The 21,987-nt window shown below is 51.1% G+C and overlaps 1 protein-coding gene across 2 annotated transcripts in view; it reads right to left on the reverse strand.

The window, feature by feature from the left end:
* RALY (RALY heterogeneous nuclear ribonucleoprotein) overlaps positions 1–21,987 on the reverse strand; it is a 142,308-nt gene that overhangs the window by 89,845 nt on the left and 30,476 nt on the right. For both annotated transcript variants that reach the window (XM_075438790.1, XM_075438791.1), the window contains exon 2: positions 2,066–2,156. The gene's annotated coding sequence lies outside the window, so the exon portion shown is untranslated. The remainder of the gene's footprint in view (positions 1–2,065; positions 2,157–21,987) is intronic.

The raw sequence follows: 21,987 nt of genomic DNA on the forward strand, positions 1-21,987 counted from the left end.
ATGACAGATATTTTCACAGCTCTTTCTGCACCCCCCAAGAAATGGGCAGTGTCACAGCTCCCTCTGGAATCAGCCTTTATTCTGTGCGCTCCCAATAATTGCAGGGAGAAGTGAAAAATGAAAAAGCAAATAATCAACCAGCAGCAGCGTTCAAGAGTTCAGAAGTCCTGTGAAAGTGAAGAACTCGCAGATTGAAGGAGGGGCTGCTGTTCAAGCCCCGCAGCCTGCACACGCAGGGTAAAAGACACTTTCCTCCACTTACAGCAAATGCCCTGTACGAAAAGCAAGCTCCAGAGTTTAAAGCACCGTTTAATACGCCAACAGCCAAAACAAAACTTTGAAAAACTTCTGGCAGTATTCTTTTTTTAAAATATCTTGAATATTAAAAAAAATAAGCTATTTCTTCAATGCTGCTGAATCCCATAATTTCATTTGCCGAGTTAACTCCTGGTCTGTGGAATTAGGGCACAGTAGTTCTCTTATTCATGCAGAAAAGGGTTTTTAGCCAGCTCATTTGTTTAACATATCTGTATGTCAGAATTTTTTAGTCCTACTTTGTGTCAAGACATTCTCACTACTACAAAAGGAAGGTAGTAGCTAAGAAGCTAGAAGCAGAAAATGGTTTTAGACAAATCATAAGCAAACCCAAATTCCCTTTCTCCTTCAATTCCTGATTTCGGTTTGAAAAAGTTCAGCTGAGTCTTTACCCCCCCATTAGCTGGAGTTTCCTGGATTAGATTTCCAAACAAGACAATCGGTGTTAAACCGCTGGATCGTTATTTACTGTGTGTGGTAACTCCTGGGGTCCACCAAGCAACTGCAGAGCTCCTACCCAAATGGTAAGACGTGTCACCTGATCGCATTTATTTTTTCTCTCTCCTACTTAAATTCCTGAGGAAAAACTTACCCACAATACCAATTAACACAAATGTTTTATACCAGGACTGGAAACCCAACAGACTGGAAACAGAGGACCTGCTTTTATCCATCTGTCTGGGAACCGGCAGGGAAAAGTCTACTGCAGAAACATTACACCGCTCCATCTTCACGCCACAAACTGTGCACGGTACGACAGCATCCTCCAATCTTCACTCTCTGCTGAAGCAAACTCTAGGTTTTATTCACCTAGACCCCCATTACCCCAGTCTTACTGAAACAAAAATCACACAAAACCAGGGAGATCTCCAAGCTCAGGTCTTCATTGCTCAGGAAGCACAGCAAGTTTCTAACAGCCGCAGTGATTCCTGGCCCAGCACTTCCCAATGCTTAGGTCACGCTGTCACTGATCCCTAAATCCTCTCCCATCCCTCCAACAAAACCTCTTCTTCAAAGAGGTGCTTCCAGCTCAGCCTACCTGGCCAAGGTGGGTCTGGGAGATGCTAAAGCTCATGTCCTGACAGCGTCTGTCAGCACTTTAGAGTTGGTTATCTTCCTAAACTGTGGCCTGCAGACACTGCTGTACCTTTTAGGGATGGGGGAACTGCTCTGTCCTGATCGAAGCGCTAAGAAACACAGCCCTGATTTGCTGGTGTTCAAGGAAATACCAAGGGCGTGCTTTCTCCTAGCCCGTCTTCAAGGGATGCTCTCTTTACCCTGTGCAGAGTCCACCCCCTCACTACCCAGAAGTCACAAGCGCATTCACCTTCACTCACAGCAAACTGCAAACCTAACTTTTAGAAGAAGCACAAGCAATGGATCAGAAATGAAAACCCGCTGAAACTCACTGTGTCCAAAACGATCGCGATCTGCCCATCTGGCTGTAATTAAAGCAATCCCGTTTCTGTTGCCAACAGCACACAAGGGACCGGCAGATTCTCAGCACACCCATCAACCTCTGACTTCCTCAACCCTTACACCAGGCCAGCACGAAGCCGCTTTCAGCAGGCTCAAAGAGAAAACCTTCAGCCCGATGGAGGACGAAGCCCACTCGTAGAAAGTGTCCTCGCTGCCCCAAATCTCACCGCCGAGTCCCGCCTCGCGCAGCAGAACAGCAGCAGCCGGGAATCGCAGGGATGGCTCCCACCGTCCATCGCATCTACGGGTACCTCAAGATACAGTCACTTACCGGGACTGGTGCGGGCACTCGGGGTTTGTCGGTCCTTCCCGTCCCCGGTCCAGGAGCAGGCGCGGCAACCCTCTGCGGTCTCAGCTTCACCCTGCAAGAATCCGGACACAGAGGGGTTTTTGTCAGTTGTGGTAAGCAGATAATCCCGTACTTTCTAACCCTCAGCAGGGAAGGGTAGGCTGCATTGGGAAGAAAAGCCACTGGCTGGTTGTCTGCAAGGATCAGACCCAGGACTGTCCGAGCTAAGACTCTGAGCTGCTTAGCCAGGAGCTCAAACCAGAGCAGACAGAGCTGGTTGTGTGCACAGGGCCGAGGGCATGGGATGGCTGCTGGGGAGGTGGTTCGGGTCGGCGTGGGTGCCAGAAATCCCACCTGAACAGCGACACCACGTTAATACTTGCAGAGAACAAGGTAACTGGTGGATAGAGGCAGGCACAAATTTTTGGTCACCATGGCTGAGATACGCTCGGGCAAAACCGAGTTGCTTCAAAATGAAATACCACACAATAAAGCAGAAACTTTTTCACAGTTTCATTTTTTCTGTTGTGAGAACATGTTTTGAAACTGCAGATTTTGCTTTGGGTCAGGCTGACTTAAAATTAAAACATTTTCTTGCTGGAATAGGAATGTTCTGCTTTAAGTCCGTTCCTCTGGGTCCCCTGAGCTGCCAGGATACCTCCTGGGACTTCAGATGAAGGTGCCTTCCCTTCCTGGCCCTGGGCTGAGATACCTGGCTGGACTGCACGCAGTGCACTGATGTGTCACCTTGGGAGACCTGCTAGGTGGAAACACAACTAGGACGTTACAACTCAGAAGTCGGAGTCACGGGACTTTTTATAGCATTTTTATGCTGGGCAACACACCAGCGCCCACCGAACAGGCTCCTGGTGCAGCTACCTCAGCACAGTTGGGCTGGTAGGCGAGTCGCTTCGCAGGGACTGGAACATCTCTCCTAGGAGGAAAGGCTGAGGGAGCTGGGCTTGTTCAGCCTGAAGAAGAGAAGGCTGAGAGGGGACACAATAAATGCTTATAAATATCTGAAGGGTGGGTGTCAGGAGGATGGGGCCAAGCTCTTTCCAGTGGTGCCCAGCGACAGGACAAGGGGCAACGGGCACAAACTGAAGCAGAGGAAGTTCCGTCTGAACAGGAGGAAGAACTTCTTCCCTCTGAGGGTGACGGAGCCCTGGCCCAGGCTGCCCAGGGAGGCTGTGGAGTCTCCTTCTCTGGAGATATTCAAGACCTGCCTGGACAAGGTCCTCTACAACCTACTGTAGGTGACCGTGCTTCGGCAGGAGGGTTGGACTAGATGACCCACAGAGGTCCCTTACAGCCCCTACCATTCTGTGATTCTGTGAGGCTGCGGAGCACGGCCGGGCTCTGGGCTCATGCTTCAGAGGTGGGATCCAGGTCCCATCAAATCCTCACTGCTCTGCAACCACACGCACGCCCGTCCCAGCACTCGGGCAGGGAGCTGTGGTCCAACGGACGGGAGGCAGCAAGACCTCCTCCGTGTTTCATACTCTCCAGCCCTGGGCTCTGGGACAAGGACTGCCCCACCGAGCTCCCAGCTGACACACAGTCCAGAGTTGATGGGTACTGGATCCAGGTCTCCACACTCCCACTCCAGTGCCTAAGTTGCTAATAAGATCCAGTGATTTAAACCCATTCCTTCAAATCATCCTTCTTGGGCTAGCCATGATCTACAAGAGAGGCAATAAATCACCGTGAGATTCCTGCTCTGCTTTCTCCACCCTCCTCAAAGCGGTGATGATGCTCACCTTCCTGCCTTCCGAGCAATGTTTCCTGAGTAACCATGGCTTTTATTGAAAGCCCAATACCTTTTCCACCCTGCTCTGTGAAACACTCCGACACGTCAGCTGTCCGATCCCGCCGGGAGGGCAGGAGGAGCAGTCGGGGTTCGTGCCAGTCACCACAAACGTCAGGGTGAGCGGGTAGTTCACCCACCCAGCCTGCAAGGAGAGGCCCTCCGTAATTAGAGGCTCAATTCAGTCTCAGTTATGCCACGGCACTGCAAAAGGTCAAACTAGAATGAAGCTTTTAATTAAAATGGAGAAAGTGCTAAAAAGACAGAGAAATGAAGTACTGGGCTTCAACCAACAATGAGGACACACGTATCTAAGGAGCTGATCAGAGAGGACACGCTGTCTTTCGCAGCAGAGGTCTCTACATGCGCTGGCAGTGCACCACAGGGATAATCCCTCCTGCACGGGGGTTCAAAGCTCTGCATGAAAAAGCCACCACAGTGACCAAGGCTAAAAGCAGGGGACGCTGCCACGTGGCCACAGCTCCCATCATCCAAGAACCCAATAAGCATTCAAGGTGATCAACTTCCCACCGCTGTTTCCTCAGTTCCTTTCTACTTCATTGGACCCATCACTCAAGTTTATTCAGCCTCTCCAGAGATCTGGTGGCGTCTCTCAGAAGTTCAATTGAACATGCAAAGTGCTACTATCAACACCAAGTGCAGCAATGTCATGAGAACGTGCCTTAATGTGGGAGAGATGCAGAAGAGGAGAGATTACAAAAGAAACTTGAGGCCAAATGAAGTCTGAACTGAGCCCTGAACATCAAAGCTCTCAGAGACACAAGGGATGTGGAACAGCAAATGGCTCATGGCCTCCTGCCATCATACCTGCTGGAGCCCTGCAGGTCCCTACTTTGCTGCTGCTTGGACAGAACAGGGCAGAGGGAAAATCACAGAAGCAAATCCCAGCGAAGAAGGAGGAACAGAGATTTTACCCGAGATCTGGATGAAGTTCTGAATGCCTTCCCCATCCTCCTCCCAAGCTTACCCAGACGCCTCCACTGAGGCAAAAGTATTTATCCTGCTCCTAAAGCCTTCTCCCGCTGACAAGAACAACCCAAAATTGTGTGAGGGGAAGGGAAGTATGAGGGGCAGACGGACATAGAATCATCAAGGTTGGAAAAGACCTCTAAGATCATCAAGTCCAACCATCAACCCAACACCACCATGCCTGCTAAACCATGTCCCAAACTGCCATACATACAGGTTTTTTGAACACCTATAGAATCATAGAATCGTTAAGGTTGGGAAAATGGTGCATCAAAGAGCATCTGAAGCTCTGAGTTCTGCTTTTGACTCCACTGTGCACCTCTGAGACCAAGGCCCAAATTTCTGCATCTCTGTGGCCCTTAGGATGCTAAGTTAGACCCAGACGAGGTTTACACCGTTGCTGGATAACCTGAAGTAGCAGCTGTACAGGAGGTAGCACAGAAAAACCTCACCACTAGCAACAACAAGGGAGCTACAGGATTATGGAGCAGCAGAGGTGGACTTCCCTCATTTCCCACGTGTACCGCCACATGAAAGACCAAATTGGCCGGCTCTTATATCGAGTTTCTCTTTACTGCGTAAGTCCTAATGAAATCAGGCGGCAGGAGCAGCAGACTCCAGTCCTTGCAAGGCTGGAGCTGATCAGTGCAGGGCACCATCACCCTCCTGTGATTTTTCTAGAACCACTTCAAGCCCCGATGCAAAAGTGAAGGAGGAAGGAGCTAAGTACCTTCCCAAAATACAACAACATCTTTCAATCAAAGTAACTGCACTAAAATGCGCTGGTTTATTTTCACTCTGGGCTCCCTTAGCATTTCCCTTCTCTCCCTGAATGATAACGGGCGTAAAAATTAAATATAAATTCTCCAACAAAAAGTGAAACACACTGAAGGGTAATAAATCACAGGGGCTGGATGGCATTCAGAGGAAGTTGGGGGGAAGGAATAAAAGATGAAATAGTGTAGATACTGACTAAGATATATCACAGACCCTTAAAAACCCAAGACTCATCCTCAGGGCAGGGGACTCACTGCAATGGGCTGAATTTTGATGAAGCAGCAGAGGACACTTGCCCAGCGAAGCGGTGGGGTCGGTACGTGGTGCTCGCAGTCCCGCACAGCGAACGTCACCCCAGCACCACGCTCGCACCCCCACCTCACAGGAGATGAAGACCCAGACCCTGACAAAAAGATCTTCTAATTTCCCCAAAGCCACAATTCTGTCCTAATTGCCACCCACCGAGACCTGCAAACAGAAAGCCTGTTCTGGGGGTTTCCGACGTATTTCGTACAAAGCAGGAGACGTGCCCTTCTCGCTCAGCCGAAGGGCCCGCAGGGAGGTACCTGTGGGACCAGTGCTGCTCCTCTTCCTCCCCAGGGCCACTTCCCCAATGCGAGCCCTTGCTCTGGCCCCAGCGGCAGGACCCATCGGGGACTCCAGAAGAAGTAAAGCGGGACCAGCGCGGAGCTGCAGTGGGGATACACACATCTCCGAACCGCAGCTATCACAGACTGGATGCGCTCTCATCTCATGACCTGAGATTCTTACATCAGCATTTCCAGCAACCTGAAACACTCCCTGGGCATCAAACAGAAGCACAATATTCTAGAAACACTGTATATCAGCACCGATTTTCTTCTAATAAACAAGATCACCTTTAATTTTGCAGGCACCTCCTACTTCATTAAACTTAAAGATCTTGCTCTCCAGGGGTTTCCTCCTCAACTGATGGAGGAAATGAAAAGACAGAAAATGCAATTTAATTGGGGATGAAACTTCATCTCTACACTGCCTATTATAATTATGTGTCATTTAAAAACAAGCATGGAGCAGGTGTGAAACGGCACCAGCTCCGGATGCGCATAAAAAAGGTTGACACCAACAGCATGTCTCCACAAGAAACAGATGACACAACTCAAAAACTCCTTTTCTCTTTGGTTTCTTTCTTCCTTTATTCTCTCAAACTCCTCAGAAAAATTTCCTTTTGAAATGGGAGCGAAGAAATGGCACCTTGGTGAAGCCAAGTGGTTTGAGAGGAGGAGAACGTAATTTCAGACCATTTTCTGGGGCACAGCAATAGTCCCTGCAAAACGTGGGGCAGGGCTGGTGTTGGCACACAGGATGGGCAAGTAGAGGTACATCAGCGCAGCCACGTGCCTTCACATGACGCAGAGATGGCTGTGCTAAACCTGCTGCTCCTGCTTCTTCCTCTCCGGGTATCACTTTGCCTCCCCTTACCATCCTGGATAAGGCATCCAGCTGGGTTTGATGCTTGCAGGTGAGACCGTAGTGCACCGCTATGGAAGCAACCACAAGATGCTGAAGTTTGCCCTGAGAGTTGAGTTGGGTGGGAGAGGGTTTCTGCTTTTCCTCCGATCACTCAGCCCCTTTCCCTATGCTCCAGCACCAGGAGGAACAAAGCGATGAAGCACTTTGGTCAAGTTAATATTGAGAGTTTCAGTCAACCTTCTGCAGAGAGCAAAACCGAGGAACAGCAGGGAGAGCTCTGTGCATGGGTTCTGCTGCTCTTTATAAGGGAAAGGAGACCTGGAGTTCATCTTTTGAGCTGCTAGGGAGTCTCCACGGGATTTAGGGCAGCTCAGTTGGCTCAGGCCTTCCCAGAACAGCTTACACCACAGAGGCTTTTCCACCTGAGGAAGCACAAAATCAGACTCATCACGTGCATCCCTCCACGCTGAGATCTCCTCCAGGATGGGCTTTCCTTGGACCTGCTTGTGCCCCAGCCTCTATTCTTCACAACAGCGGTTTTTGCACCCACCTGCCCTCCCAGGCCCTTCCAAAATCTGCGGGTGAGTGCCACTCCAGCGCTAGGAGAGACCGGCAGCAAACAGGGGGAAACCGAAGCGTCTGACTTCAGAACCAGGGCAGAGCGGCTCAGCTCGGAGCGCCAGCGTTCCCAGGCTCCTGCTCCGTCTGCCTGGGTGGCCAGACAGGACAGTACATTCCTCCCAAAAAAAGAGATGCCTGAAATGTGACTCAGGGCAGAGATCTCTACCCTTTGAGCCCTTCTGGATGTTATCAGTAACACCCTGGATTTAAATAGTGTCTATTTTTCTCATAAGTGTCTTTTCCATACTTCTGAGGATGGGAGATAAAACAGAGAGGAACTCCATTTAACTGCTGCGCTTTACTTCGCTGCCCGTCATTGTCAAAGCCCTGCTCTTACATTCTGATGCAAATTCGTGGCCTTTCATTTTCAGCAATACATCAGTTTGCCTTTAGTCTTCCAGTGATCCTCTAATGTCATATTTTCTCCCCAGTGAATCAACATTCAGATCCTCTAATTGGAACTTATCTGCTCACCCAACCCTGGCTAGGTTTGTTTAGCTGCTGAGTGTATCAGACACTTCTGCAGCCTGAACCAGCAGAGCCCAACAGCTTTTCGGCAGGGAGCCGGCTCTGCCCACGCTCCCCGAGCCACCCAGCTCCCCAGCCGCCGGTGCCCAGCAGCAAGACGTGCCTTGCCCTGGGCAAGCAGCCCAGGGTATTTTCTGTAATGGAGGTATGAAACCCTAAGCCACAGCCCAGCCCAGGATGGGATCAGGGACAGGTCAGTTCTCCTGTTCCACTTCACGGGGGCAAAGAAACAGCTCCCCATCGTTTCTAATTTTAAATCACGACGTCTCCATCTTCTGCTGGTAAATTCTCTCCTGCTGTCAAAAGGTCACCAGGCCAGTTGGAAAGCTATTTTTCACCACCTTGCTAATCCAGAGGCACCTTGCTGCCTCCTCTCCCCAGGAGAAAGCTGCCAACAGAACTAACGAGCAGCCAGCAGGACTGCGGGGTGGGCAAGGCGCTGCAGGCAGGGCTGGCCTTTAGGGCACCAGCCCGAAACCCCAGAGATTCAGGAGCTCCCCTCATGAGCCTGGGCCCCAGCTCTGCACCTCAACTCCACCTCTACTCACGGAGGCTAATAACGCTTCCCACAGCTGGGCATGCCGATAAATTAGTTTATATTCAGGAAACAATCTATTACAATGGGCACAAGGGCCCTTTCAGAATAAAACTGGATATTCTCCCCCTTGCATCACCACTGGCTTTAGGAGAAATGAAGCCAAGAATGACTGTAACCTGCTATGTCTAGAGCTGGGCTTTTTACTACATTTGTGCATTTGCTGAATAATCTTCTGCAGTCCGGGCTGAGCGAATTACACCAACTGTGTGTGCTGAAGTTTAAGGGGGGGGCTATGAGCTGCCTCAGAGGAGCACTGGCCAGTCTCTCAGCTGGCTGGCACAGCCTGGTTCAGCTGAGCTCAGCATCTGCAGCCATCGATACGGAGAGCACAGCGAGGTGATGATCCCGTGCTCAGCTCTGGGATCGTCTCCCATCACCTGCTGCCACTTGTTGGCAATAAATATTTCTCAAGGAACAGCAGCTGCTTAGTACGCTCCCTGAAACAACCCAGCCTCTCCCAGGAGGAAGGTCTTGGCCCACAGCATTTCTACTCAGAGCAAGGGGGATCATCAGGGACCTGCTCGAGCGTCATCCCTCCTGCCCAGGATTTCTACCTGGCCATGAACTAAATTGCTTGATAAAAGTCTTCAAGCTGGCACACTGTACCCACACGCTCGGGCTGCTAACAGCGCCAGGCACACGCGCTTCTCAAGTCCGGCTGTGCTCTGCGCCGTGGCTGGTGCAGGCAGTTACTCCAGGGCAGAGGGATGCCAACCACCCAACAAACGACCACCCCAGCGCCTGAAGCTGCAGGGCCAGCGGATGCTCCGCAGCAGCAGGCGGGTCAGGAGGGGGTGAACTCCTCCTCACCCAGCTTGTTTTGTCATTCGGACTGACAGAATCCACCGCCGGTGAATGGACATCCATTTACTTTTTTTTTTTTTTATAATTAAATTAGGGATCACAGACTGCGCCCTGGTCTGTGATATGCACACAGGCATCCCCTGGAGCCTGGCCTGCCTTGCTCTCCATCACTGTGGCAGCGGCTGGAGCAAGGAGAGACCCACGCCACCCCCACCCATCCCCACAGCATCCCAGCTCAGCCACCTCCTGAACAAGCCCTGGGAAGCTGGGACAACCCCAGCTTGGAAGCAATGAAAGCCATCTCAGCATCCCCCAGCAGCAACAGGTCTTCCTGTCTATAAAACATAACGAGGGGCTCAGCTACTGAAGCACAGCGTACCGGGACCCCCCCGAGATGGAAAGGAAAGGGAACCCCTAAGCTGCCTGTCAAAACTTCAGCGGCAGAGATAATTGGTTTATACACATTTATCCCCGCACCCAATTATCAGCTCAGTTTAGTGTTTGATTTTACACGACTCCGGTCCAGCAGACCTACCATTGTTCTGCTCAGTTCTGCCTCTCTCACTCATTTATGTATATATTATCCAGTCCCTAAATCATTTTTAATAGCTGCTTTACTCGCTTGCCCTCCTGTCTAATTCCAGCACCATCAGCACAAGGCAGGTTGCAGATACGAAGAAGCTGACATTTCGCTTTTGAGTAATTTGCAGTAGATTTCTTGCCTGTTTGATGTAGTCGTTTTGTTCTCTGCGCTGATGTGACATTAATTATTGTTAAATATTCTTATCTGTTACGTACAGCTCTCTTTAGATAAAGGTCAGTGCATGAACCCCTGACAGTGCTTGTCGCTGCCATGCTCTAAAGCCAATTTGTCATTCTCTCCCTTCAATACCCTCATTTAGCTTCAGTCCATTTTTTCCCATTAATTCAGGCACAGTAGAGAATCATTAAAAAATGCAAAATCTCTCAGCTGTTCAGATTGGCACTCGGATAGGAAATTCTCAGCTTGGGCAGCACCGGTTGCCCGGGGAGGTCAGGTAACGCTGCCCATGCGAATCCAGCAGCAGCCTCTTGTCGAGGCACTGTGTGGCTGACCCCCGAAACACAGATACATTTCTGCTCTACCTGAAAATCAGCTAAGCCTCGCCTAGCGTGCAATGCCTTCTCCCAGCTGGGTTTGCAGTGGAATAACAGCGTAAGCCAGCACCACCCTCTCTTGGCAGAGGACAAGAAGGGCAAACGCAAGCCATCGTCACCCAGCTTACCAGAATGGAAGCACATGGCGGTGGGATCTGTCTTCCCTGGGACTCGGTGAGCAGCTGGGCTCACATGAGCCTGCTCACGTTGAGGACAAAATCTACCCCTGCATCCACTCCCTCTTGCTTTTTATCTCCCTGATTAATTCCCCCGCCCCGCCACCGCTGCGTGTTGCTTCCCATGCTGGCACCCCCGACGTGGGGTGGGGATGGAGAGTGCAGCCTGGCTGGGAGCCGCTCCCAGCACCCCGGTACCCCACCTGCCTTGGGACACTTCAACGGGCCAAACCAGCATCTCCACAGCACATTTCGAGTATGGGCATTGCAGGCTTGCTAGCCGGTGGAAAGCAGCCTGAGCAGCTCTCCTGGGGGGAGACACAAGGTGGTCACACAATTTCAGTGACACGCGTCAGCGCGGTGTGAACAACAGAGCTCAGAACATCTCGTCTGCAGCAGCGGAGGGCAGGGAGCCATTGCGATGCCCAGGCCACGTTACACCAGCAGCCACCAGGACGAGGAGCAGGGCTGGCATCCCCCCGTGCCTTGTAAAACCTATTTTACTGCTCTGTTGAAGCTCGTGTGCTTTTATGTCTCCATCCAGCAAAGCGCTTCAGCACAGACTTAACTCCAAGCACACAAACAGCCTTAATTACACCCAGGGAGCCATTCGGATGCTTAAATTGAAGTCCATGCCCAAGTGAGCATCTGAGTAAGAACTTTGGTGCAGAAAGAGGGAGCAGAGAGGCTGGCAAGAAGCTGAGCCCACAGCCCCACCAAGCCAGTGACAACGACCAGGGTTGAGATGCTTGGACAGAGCAGGGAGCTCTAGAAGCAGGACTGGGCAAACACAAGGGCTCAGCTGGCTGCAGAGGTGGATTCTGCTGCAGGAATAGAGAAGGATGCAGAGGTGGATTCGGCATGACCGAAACTACTGGACAATAAAGCATCTGCTCGTTTCAGCACTTGCGAAATGGAAGAACATTTATTCAACATGACATTTAATTTTGCATTGTGCTAAATCATTTTCTACTTTTAAATAAAAGAGAATAAACTCCCAAACTCATCCCCCTCTCAACAAAATACAAAGAAATACTGCATTTTGCAGAATGTAATCAAGGGCAGGATGTTTCCTGCACTGTGTATATGGAACAACACAGAAGATGAAAGGGAAAATTATATTGGGCCCCCTCAGTTCTAGGCACAAGGGAGAAAAGCACAGTTCCTGCAGCACTGAACCTTCCCCAGTCCAAGGATTCTGGACTTCTTGTGCAGCCGGTACCTTGCAGTCCTGGACAAGCACGCAGGCTGCAGCTCCTGCTCCACGCAGACCTATGGATACCCAGAAACACGCTACCGTCTGATGGAGACACGAGCAGGGCAGAAGCCTCTACACTGAACAGTTTCAGCCTACACCTGACCCTTGGGTCCCCGCCTTGCAACCAAGGACCCGCCTGCACGCAAGGGCTCCTACACCCTGACGGAGATGCCTTCCTCCTCCTTTCTCGAAGACTCCTGTTCAGCGCAACCATCAGTAAACTCCTGGGCAAACAGTTACTCACATCTCGGGTCCTCAGCTACACCACTACAAGTGGAAAGAAACTGCATTGCCGCCCTCCCCTTCTCTAAACTGGGACACAGGGAAGGGCGAGAGCTGGCTTCGCACATTTGGAAAAGTATGAGAAAACTCAGGTCGCCTCCAGGTTTGGGGACAGGGTGTCCTGCAGCTAAAAATACAGAGACAAGCCAGAAAGTCAAGGCTAGCAAGAGGCATTGGTAGGGTGACCAAAGACAAAAACAGAGCTTGTTTATTTATGTAGCAAGTGACTGTCCAGCAAGAGAGACGGAAACCTCCACACACATGCTGCCTGCATGATTGACAGGCTCCTGCCAGCTGTAGGAGTCCATTTTCTCATGCAGACACAGGGGTTCCCTCTCCCCTTCCCTTCTTGCAGGGTCACACCTTTCTTTTAATTATTTTTAGCTGTTACACCAAGCAGGGTAACGTGCAGGAACAGAGGGAAGAGACAAGGGGTGGAAAACACTGCTCTGGTACAGGCTCTCCTTCCCCATACCACCACAATAAGGAGCTCAGGATCCAAGCCTCATCAGGGTGCCATGCTCAAACCTGCCCAGAGTTTGTGGGATCCAAGATGAAAATCTCTCCCAGAGGTTCCACCATCATCTTGAGCATGGTGGGAGACGTCCCTTGCCTGGTGCAGGACTGGGCTGCCCAATGCATCTGCTGCCGAGGGGGTCTGGCTCTTCATCATCTCCAAGGAAAAGGTCCATTAACCAAAGCAGGGGGATAGAACTTCAAGGTGGCACGGCTGGCTGGTGGCAGTCCCAAGGGAGGGGGCTGGCCCTTGAGCCCGCTCTGAAATGGCCACGTCCCAGGCAGCTCAGCCTGCCTGCAGCTGGCTGTGGGTGGCAAGGAGCCAGCATCAGCCACACAGGAATGAAATACCCCTAAGACCTGGGCAAAGGAAGAGCCAGGCCACTTGGACATCAGCTTTGCCCTGCCACGAGGAGTTTGTCTTCATCAAGAATCCTTCGCCACAAAAGGGCAGGAAGACACAAATACACCTGAAAGAATACTTTTCCTGCATCAGGGACAGCATCTCTCACTGACTGACTTCTCTGCAGCAGCTGCTGTACGTATACCAGCGCCTCCCAGTATACCAGCGCCTCCCAGTGCAAATCAGGGGTAGCAGGGCTGACCTCACTCAAGTTAAACTGCGAGGGAAGTTGTGGCTGTAGAGAAGAACCGAAAAACAATGCTTTAAGATTACCAAGCCTAAGAAAAGGTGTTGGAAAGGCCATGGTACGATCAGGGTTTTCCCGGCCTGATTTTGCTCCCGTCTTGCTCCGAAAGGAATCGGGGCAATCACAAGGAAAGCCGGAGAACAGAGGCACAGAGGGGACCCAGGGCAGAGCTGCCCGCCAGAGCCCTTTTCTCCAGTAACACTCTCAGAGTTTCATTTCCCAAGGTTACGCAGCTCCGTGCCAGAGCCTGGCAGGCAGCGGGAAGCAGCGGCTGCGGGGCAGCAGGGAAGATGAAGCATCTTGCTCCCTGTCAGCAGCATTTAGAAAAGCAAATCTTGAGCCAAGCGGACCCAAGAAGCTCTCAGAAGTCTGGGCACGGGCAGCAAAAGGTCCTGCTGAATTAGCTGTCCGGAGCAATGCATCAACAGCCGGGGGATGGACAGGGTACGATCCATTACCCATGACAGACACTTTTGACTTCACAACAGCCAGGCATAACTGATGCAAAGGACGAGTGACCTTCTGCTGGTGACTGAACCCTCGGACCCACTTGTGTAATGAGACACGTGTCCTTCCCACAAGCTTTGAGGCCATCAGGAGAGGAACCAGTGAAGCACGTCTACGGCCTGAGAAGACATGAGGGCAGCTTCTTCTCTTGGGGACCTCGGTTAGGAAGCTGGGTGCACCAACATTTTGTCCCTCCACAGACGCAGCGCACAGGGGCAGGTCCTGCTGGGCGATGCTCAGCCAGCGCACAAGGTGTGTGGGAGCGGGGTCTGAGGGAGACCTGGCCGAAGAGGTCACAGCTCACATCAGTGCCAGCACACCAGCTCCCAGGGCTCGGATCCCTCCCCGGAACAAGAGGCATGGCAAGACACAATCCCAGCACCTGCGAGCTCAGGCATCAGCCCTTCTGGCAGGAACGGCATCTCCTCTGCTCCCAACGTCATGGCCAGATCCTCCATCGCCAGCAAACAGACCTTTGCATCAATCCCAGCCTCCCACTCGTGTGCTGATGGGCTCCTTACTCCAGGGGCTGCCTGGCCTCCCTCCTCCCTGTCCCACCCGATGGCTATCTGCCATCAGCACACATCTGCACCACCTGCTCGGGCTGGGCAACCCCCCCACCAGTTCAGCTCAGGGGAGAGCTGGCAGGATACAACGATCTGTGTCAGGATTTAATTCAGATGCCACAGCTTGCCAAAGTGCCACGCGTGCTTCTGTGACAAATATTTGCCACCTCACCCGAAGGATCCTGCTCAGAAGGACACCTCGGAGGGCTTCCCAGGGAACAGCAGGAACACAGGGCTGCGACGCAGCGAGCTCCACAACAGCCCCAGAGCAAGCGGTTCAGAGCTCCGTGGGATAAGCGCAGGCACACCCGAGTACTCAAGCAAAGAAACAAGGCGCAAGGTTTGCCTTTTGCAGCTGACGGTTCAGCTCCTCCCAGCCAGAATGCCGACACCGAGACGCGGCCATTAAAAACCCTGAGGGAGCACCAAGAGGAGCCTCCGGAACCAGCCGCGTGCCAGGCCAGGCCTTCATACAGGGCTCTTTAATTCAATTTGCCTTACTTCATTAACTCCAATGGATTTACACCAGGGACCAGCACTGAAAAAAATCAATTATCCATCTATTTAACCTCACTGCTCTGATATTATTCCCTCTGTCCCATACTTGGCTATCCCTCTGATACCTGGATTCTTTCAGGCCTGCCAGAAACTTGGGTGCAGTCTCCATGCTGGAGGACAAACTTCCTGCTGCATTCACCAAGGCAAGGAAATTGTTTTTTTCTAGAGAGATTTCAGCAACAAACTACTGCAAAAATAGAAAACTCCAGACATACAAGTTCAGCTGTCCCCTCTGCAGCTCGCACTCGATTGCACAGATTAAGGTTCATGTCTCGCTGTAAGAAACCATCTCCTCCTGGTAGGAGCCGCTGCTGGAGCTCTTGGCAAAGCGGGCACCCCGTTAGAGCTGAAAGCAGGAACCCATAGACCGGCGCACCTGTTAGCGGAGCCCTGACAAGCTGCCTGGCACCTGGACAGCACAGCTGGCGGTCGCTTTCTGCCCGCTGCAGTGGTTCTGTGCTTTTACCTTGCTGCTGATGGCAGAGGAACACTGGGTTTGAGAAGTTTTACACAACAGGCTTTCATCAGACAGGTGCTGTCTGTTCCAGCCTTTGGTGCAGAGCACTGAAAACCACAGAAAAAAATATCTCCCATGGGGTATAAATAATTTTTGTGCTCCTGTGAGAGCAGTCAGGAGGGTCCTTTCTCCCCCCCATCTTACACAGACACCTCTTGAGAACCTATCTGCAAAAGAGCCAGAGCTCCAGACACAGCCACAGCAAACTCAGCCTGGCCACGGGGACCTCCCGGGGACGCCCACGCTCGCCCAGCTCCAGCTGCAGAGGCGGATATTAATTCTGTACCAAACCGGGTGGTTTGTTGTACACAAGCAATTTCTTTTTTTAATGAAATGGGTGTATCATTATGATTAGGCATAGTCGTTACAGTCAGCCTTTAATTAGATTTGTGTAATTAGAAATTCACTGAGTTATTTCACACGGTGGAAAACATATTGCTTGGATGGGGTTATACAAGATGGCGACAGATTCCTCCGCAGCTCCCAGAGCTGACTGATAATCTGAAACAAACGCCTTCTTCGATTCCAAGACCTTCACAAGGTGTGAACAACGCTTAACTTCTGGCAGGTTTTGTATAGCTAAGGGGCAGAGATCAGAGGCAAGTGGAAAATATCATGACCAGTTCCTACTGGTATTTCCTTCTCCTGCGAAGATACTCACCCGCCCAGCCAGGGTAACTGGGAGCTTGGTGCTGCAGGGGAGGCACCGGCCCCAACCCCCCAGGCCAGGCTCACCGCGATGGATGGGGCCAGCACAAGGGCACATCTCCAAGTCATCGCCAGGGCTTGGACACAGGAATGGGACACACTCCTGTACCAAAGGCAGAGAAAACCATTTGGAGAAAACCCAACGGATCGGAAGGCTTTTGCAAAAGACCAGCCAGGCAGATGGGGGTGCAGACCCACATGACTCGGACCCAGCTCCAAAGCAACCATGGGAAGTATCAAGCAAGCTGGTTGCCCATTTGGCATTGTTTATCCTAGCCACCAAAAGCAGGCAACACAGCTGCTTTCCACAGGGGCAAGCACCAGGCTAGACAGAAAGCCATTGGAGCTAAAGGAGAGTCTGCCACATGGAGAGACGGCCACAAGCCAGCTGCCAACAGACACCAGCACCAAAGCCCTCAGCCACCAGCACAGAGGGGCTGCGCTGGGTGCCCATCTCTTCTCCCAAGATAAAGCTGCTCATAAGAAAAAAAATCCAGTTTATGTTTGAGGTTACTCTTGAGCAGTTATGAGACCAGACTCCCCAAGGTGGGTGCTCCCCCGCAGTCCTTCAAGCCAGTGTGCACCAGTGCAAGGGGCTGATCCAGCCATGCCCGCTCTGCTTAGTTGCTTTAGTCTTCAAAGAGAATTTCTAGCTGCTCCAGATCATCATGATAAACAAAAGAAAAACCTTTTGGGGTTTAAGCATCAGCACACTTGTACTGACCATGGGACGCAACAGACATGAAGCTGCCATATAAGAAGAAATGCTTTCACTTATTTCTTTAGGTTTGACTTAAGAGCAACATTCAGGTGTCCTGGAATGGATCAAGCTTAGAACAAGCAGCCACTGACACTGCTACTGATATACAACTAAGTTAACCCTGCCAGCCAGAGGCTTCAGACAGAAGGAAAAAATACAGGGGTCTGGGATTTTTGTTGTTGTTATTTTTTACAGTCTTATGGCATTACTAATCTGAAAAGAAAAAAAAGATCTTCTCCGAGGTCATTCACATGTAAGTAGTATCGTCCTTCCACGAAATCCTATCACCAAGATGGAAGAAGGAAGACTTTTTCCAACAAATGTAGTATTTGCTCAGGTCCAGTTGCAGGGTGAACAGCTACATTTATTTACATATACAGACACATCTTGGAGCCTGTGTGCATGTGTGCACACAACAGAGTTCCCTCACGGCCTCCTGTCAGAAACACCTTATTACACTTCATCTCAGCACTGCCCTTTCAAAAACCACCACTTCTTCAGCACAATAGCCTCCTCTTTCTCTTGCAGATCCCCAGGTACCACAGGCTTTGTAGGAGATGAGTTTATCAATTCCAAGATGCTTCCTCCATCCCCCCAAAGGGGACTGTTAACATAAAACCATTATAATATAAAAAGTTTATCTGATCATTCTTGTTTGGACATAGCTGAATACAGAGCTTTTCCTTAAATCCACTCTTTCTTGAAGGAATATTTTTAATTTTTAAGATGACTTAACCTAGCCTTACACCAACAGAAATGCTGCATAACTCAAATATATTTTGCCTCCACATCTTCTCATACACAGATGTGGATGGAGCGTCCCTGCAGCAGAAAAGCCAGATGCTACCAGCCATCCTCTGAATGACCACCGAGAGCTTCAACCTCCTGCACCACAGAACTGGTGTTTCACTGCAGACATCCACTGTGCTTGGCCAAAACCACGGAGGCAAGTCCAAGGCGGTGTCACCTGTCAATCCGTTCGATGAGCTAACGCGGGGACCCTTCGGCAGACGTATCCCTTGCACCCTCACCCACCCACTAAAAATGCCCCACTGACTCTCGAACAGGGCTAACTGGACACCGCACAAGCTAAGGATAGAGTAGTAGGGAAAGCATCAGCTGGAAGACACAAGAAAGCATAAATTCAGCATTTTTTTCCTCCATTTCTATGTACACCATGTAACAGCACAGTAGAGAGCAACACCAGCCCCAGACATCTCCACACACATCTGGGCAGGACCTGGCCCCGTTGTTACAGACAGCTCCAAGCGTTCACTGAGAGCCTGGCTGCCTTCAGCCTCACGACCTCCTCACAAGGCACATCTCCAAGCCAGGTGCTCACCCCCACCCACCAGAACAGCCACAGGTCTTCTGCCCACCCCAGTGCCAACTGCTCCCTCCCAGGCAGGCGAGGGAGCACCCCATGGCTGAGCACACACTGTCCGTGACCAGGGGCAGTAACTGGGACACACCAGTGGACACCAGTCCCAGCAGCCCTGCCCACGCAAACTGGGCACCTCTGCCAGCTGCTTGGGTACCACGTTCCCCGTTCCCACCAGGAGCCAAGTGCCACATCACAGGTCCCACTTTCCATAGCCAGAGCATGGTCCTCCTGGACATTTCCACACGCTCTGCAACACAGATGCCTTTATGACCCCAGCCAGGTGGGGACAGTGAAACCCACAGTCATTTTGATTCACCCCAAGGCAGAAACGCATCTCGTGGCACAGCCAGGAGCACCCCACAGCACCGCAGCTTAGAAAAGCTCCCTGAGCTCTCCCTTCTGTGACAGCTGTTGGCACATCACTGCACCAGGCACCTGTAACGGGCTGCGCGCTGTCCGCGCCCTCCAGAAAAACACCAAGAGCACCAAGCGCTCAGAAAAGCAACAGGAAAGGGCCCTCCTGTGAGACTCGAGCCTGAGGTTTTCCCATGAGACTGTTTTTACAGCTGGGGAAATGAAGCAGAGATAAGAAATGGCCCTCAGCCACGCAGTAAGCTACTGGCAAGAGAACAGCCAGCTTTAATGTCATATTTACACATGGCTGCCTTACTACTCCAAGCAATATTTGCACCATAAGTAACTTCTCCCACTTCAGCAGGGGCAGCGCAGCACAGCCAACGCGGCGAGGCTTTGCTCGGCGATGAGGCGGCCAGCCAGGGGGGATGGCCCACACCATCCCTTGGCTGGGCAGCGGATGGCCCCACGGCCCAGAGCTTCAGGGAAGGCGGCATCTACACCCTGGCTTGGCTCCAGCCAGCCCAGTGACTAGTTACAGCAGGATTTAAAAAAGCTGGAAGAGAGGAGAAAAAGCAGCTCTAGCCTGTGGAGTTGACAAAGCTCCTGAAGTCATAGCCTTCCCCTTAGCATTTTTCGATTAAATTGCTTTGCAAGCAGAAGTGCTGGCAGGTGGGAAAAGGGGGAACCAATTACACAAGCAAGTCACTCACGATACATCAATAAGAGCATTTGATTAAGGAGCACTTTGAAGTAAGTCCGTAACAACTATTTGAAGGAATTCTAATATATGTTTGCAGTCATGTCTGGAGCTCATTTAAACAAAATGTGTATTTGCACAATTAGGTGAGAGGAAAATTACGAAACAGTCTTGTTTCCTTCCTTCCTTTTCCAAAGCCTTCCCATAGGCACAGAGTCCCTGCTACTCCGACTTGCCCCAGCTCTGTTTGTGGGAATCAAACTTCTCCTCCCCACCTGCCACCTATCAGGCTAGAAGTGCTCATTTGCTCATCGCAATCACAGCACCAAGGGACTCTTAGGAACCCTCCAACTTCTCGGGCCAATCACAAACAAACAGCACAGCTTGAACTTCAAGCATTTTTTTTTTTTTTTGAAGCTCAACAACCCAGAGCTCTTCATCAAAACCACTTGATGAAGAAGCTTGGGAGAAACTTCACTTCTGGAGGGGTGGCTGGTGCAGCAGAGGGAGCTGCATCCACCAGGAACTACAGCTTCTGAGCACGCAGGGTAGCTGCTCACGGTGCATTGTGTGTCCCTCCTGGAAAGGATGGTGGGAACGCAGCGAACTAGTGCTCATTGAGCTTCAGGGGAGTACCAGAAATCCTGGGCAGCCATCAACGAGATGAGCTGTTTCGAGTCTGTCTTGTTCTGAATAACACCACCTATATCTTGTTCAGGATGTTTCACAAAGTAAATCTCCCAACAGACAATGAGGAACATCCTGGTGGATAACAGGTTGACCGTGAGCCAGCAGTGTGCCCTGGCTGCCAAGAAAGCCAATGGGATCCTAGGATGCATTAGGAGGAATGTGGCCAGCAGGTCGAGGGAGGTTCTCCTGCCCCTCTACTCTGCCCCAGTGAGGCCCCATCTGGAGTCCTGTGTCCAGTTCTGGGCTCCCCACTTCAAGAAAGATGAGGAGATACTGGAGAGAGTCCAGCAGAGGGCTACGAGGATGGTGAGGGGACTGGAGCATCTCTCCTATGAGGAGAGGCTCAGGGAGCTGGGCTTGTTCAGCCTGGAGAAGAGAAGGCTGAGAGGGGACCTAATAAATGCTTATAAATATCTCAAAGGTGGGTGTCAGGAGGATGGGGCCAAGCTCTTTCCAGTGGTGCCCAGCGACAGGACAAGGGGCAACGGGCACAAACTGAGGCACAGGAAGTTCCAGCTGAACACGAGGAAGAACTTCTTCCCTCTGAGGGTGACAGAGCCCTGGAACAGGCTGCCCAGGTAGGTTGTGAAGTCTCCTTCTCTGGAGATATTCAAGACCTGCCTGGATAAGGTCCTCTGCAGCCTGCTGTAGGTGACCCTGCTTCGGCAGGGGGTTGGACTAGTTGACCCACAGAGGTCCCTTCCAATCCCTACTATTCTGTGATTCTGTGGTTCCCATGCCCCGGGGTCAGGTGCCCAAGCATAGCCCAGGACAGCCAGCTCCTCCTGGGTACCAGCTGCGGGGAGAGGACCCATCTCCTCGGGTGGGCAGGACGGGGCTGCCGACCTGCCGAGCTACGAGGAGGAGCGGCAGCAGCCTGGGTAGAAGATGCAAGCAGGAGTGTGCATCCTCCGACGGGGACAGCACCTGCACCACTGCGCAGAACCACAGCTGACCGGGCACTCCGCACAGAAATGCCAGGTAGTAAACAAAGCACAGGTGGAGAGTACGCTGCGACTTACAGCCAATTTTTCACTTTACTTAAGCAGAAATATCTCAGTTGTAGTCCAAACTACCCGTCAAAACAGTCTCTACAAAACATGAGTGAGGTGACTGGCTGTGAAAGGAGGAAAATGGAAATTAGTCTGGAAAAAAACAAATCACTGCTGAGTAATGGGTCTCCGAAGAAACCTGATCTGCATGCCTGAGACAGACCTCGAACTTCCACATCTGTCACACCTAGGAATGAATATTCAAATACTCAAATTTTCATAACTCTGTTTCTCTGGTGCTCAGCTTATCTTCTGCTCACCCTCTGTATGGTTTTTATCTGACCAGGACTGAAATGAAAGGTCACTTGCACAAGCTGCTTGGATTCACCATGATGGCCTAATAATAGAAGCAAACATTAAAAAAAAGACTTCATCACAAGCTGAAATTTGAAACAAAGAAGTTCAATTTTCAAAACAGATTTGAGTGGAACATTTTTTTCTGTTCAATATTTTTCCTGGCATATCTGTATTTTTCCAAACATTTCAAATTCGATGAAAAAAATTATTTTATG

This window comes from Opisthocomus hoazin, chromosome 18 (assembly GCF_030867145.1).
Source record: "Opisthocomus hoazin isolate bOpiHoa1 chromosome 18, bOpiHoa1.hap1, whole genome shotgun sequence".
NCBI classification, from domain to species: Eukaryota; Metazoa; Chordata; class Aves; order Opisthocomiformes; family Opisthocomidae; genus Opisthocomus; species Opisthocomus hoazin.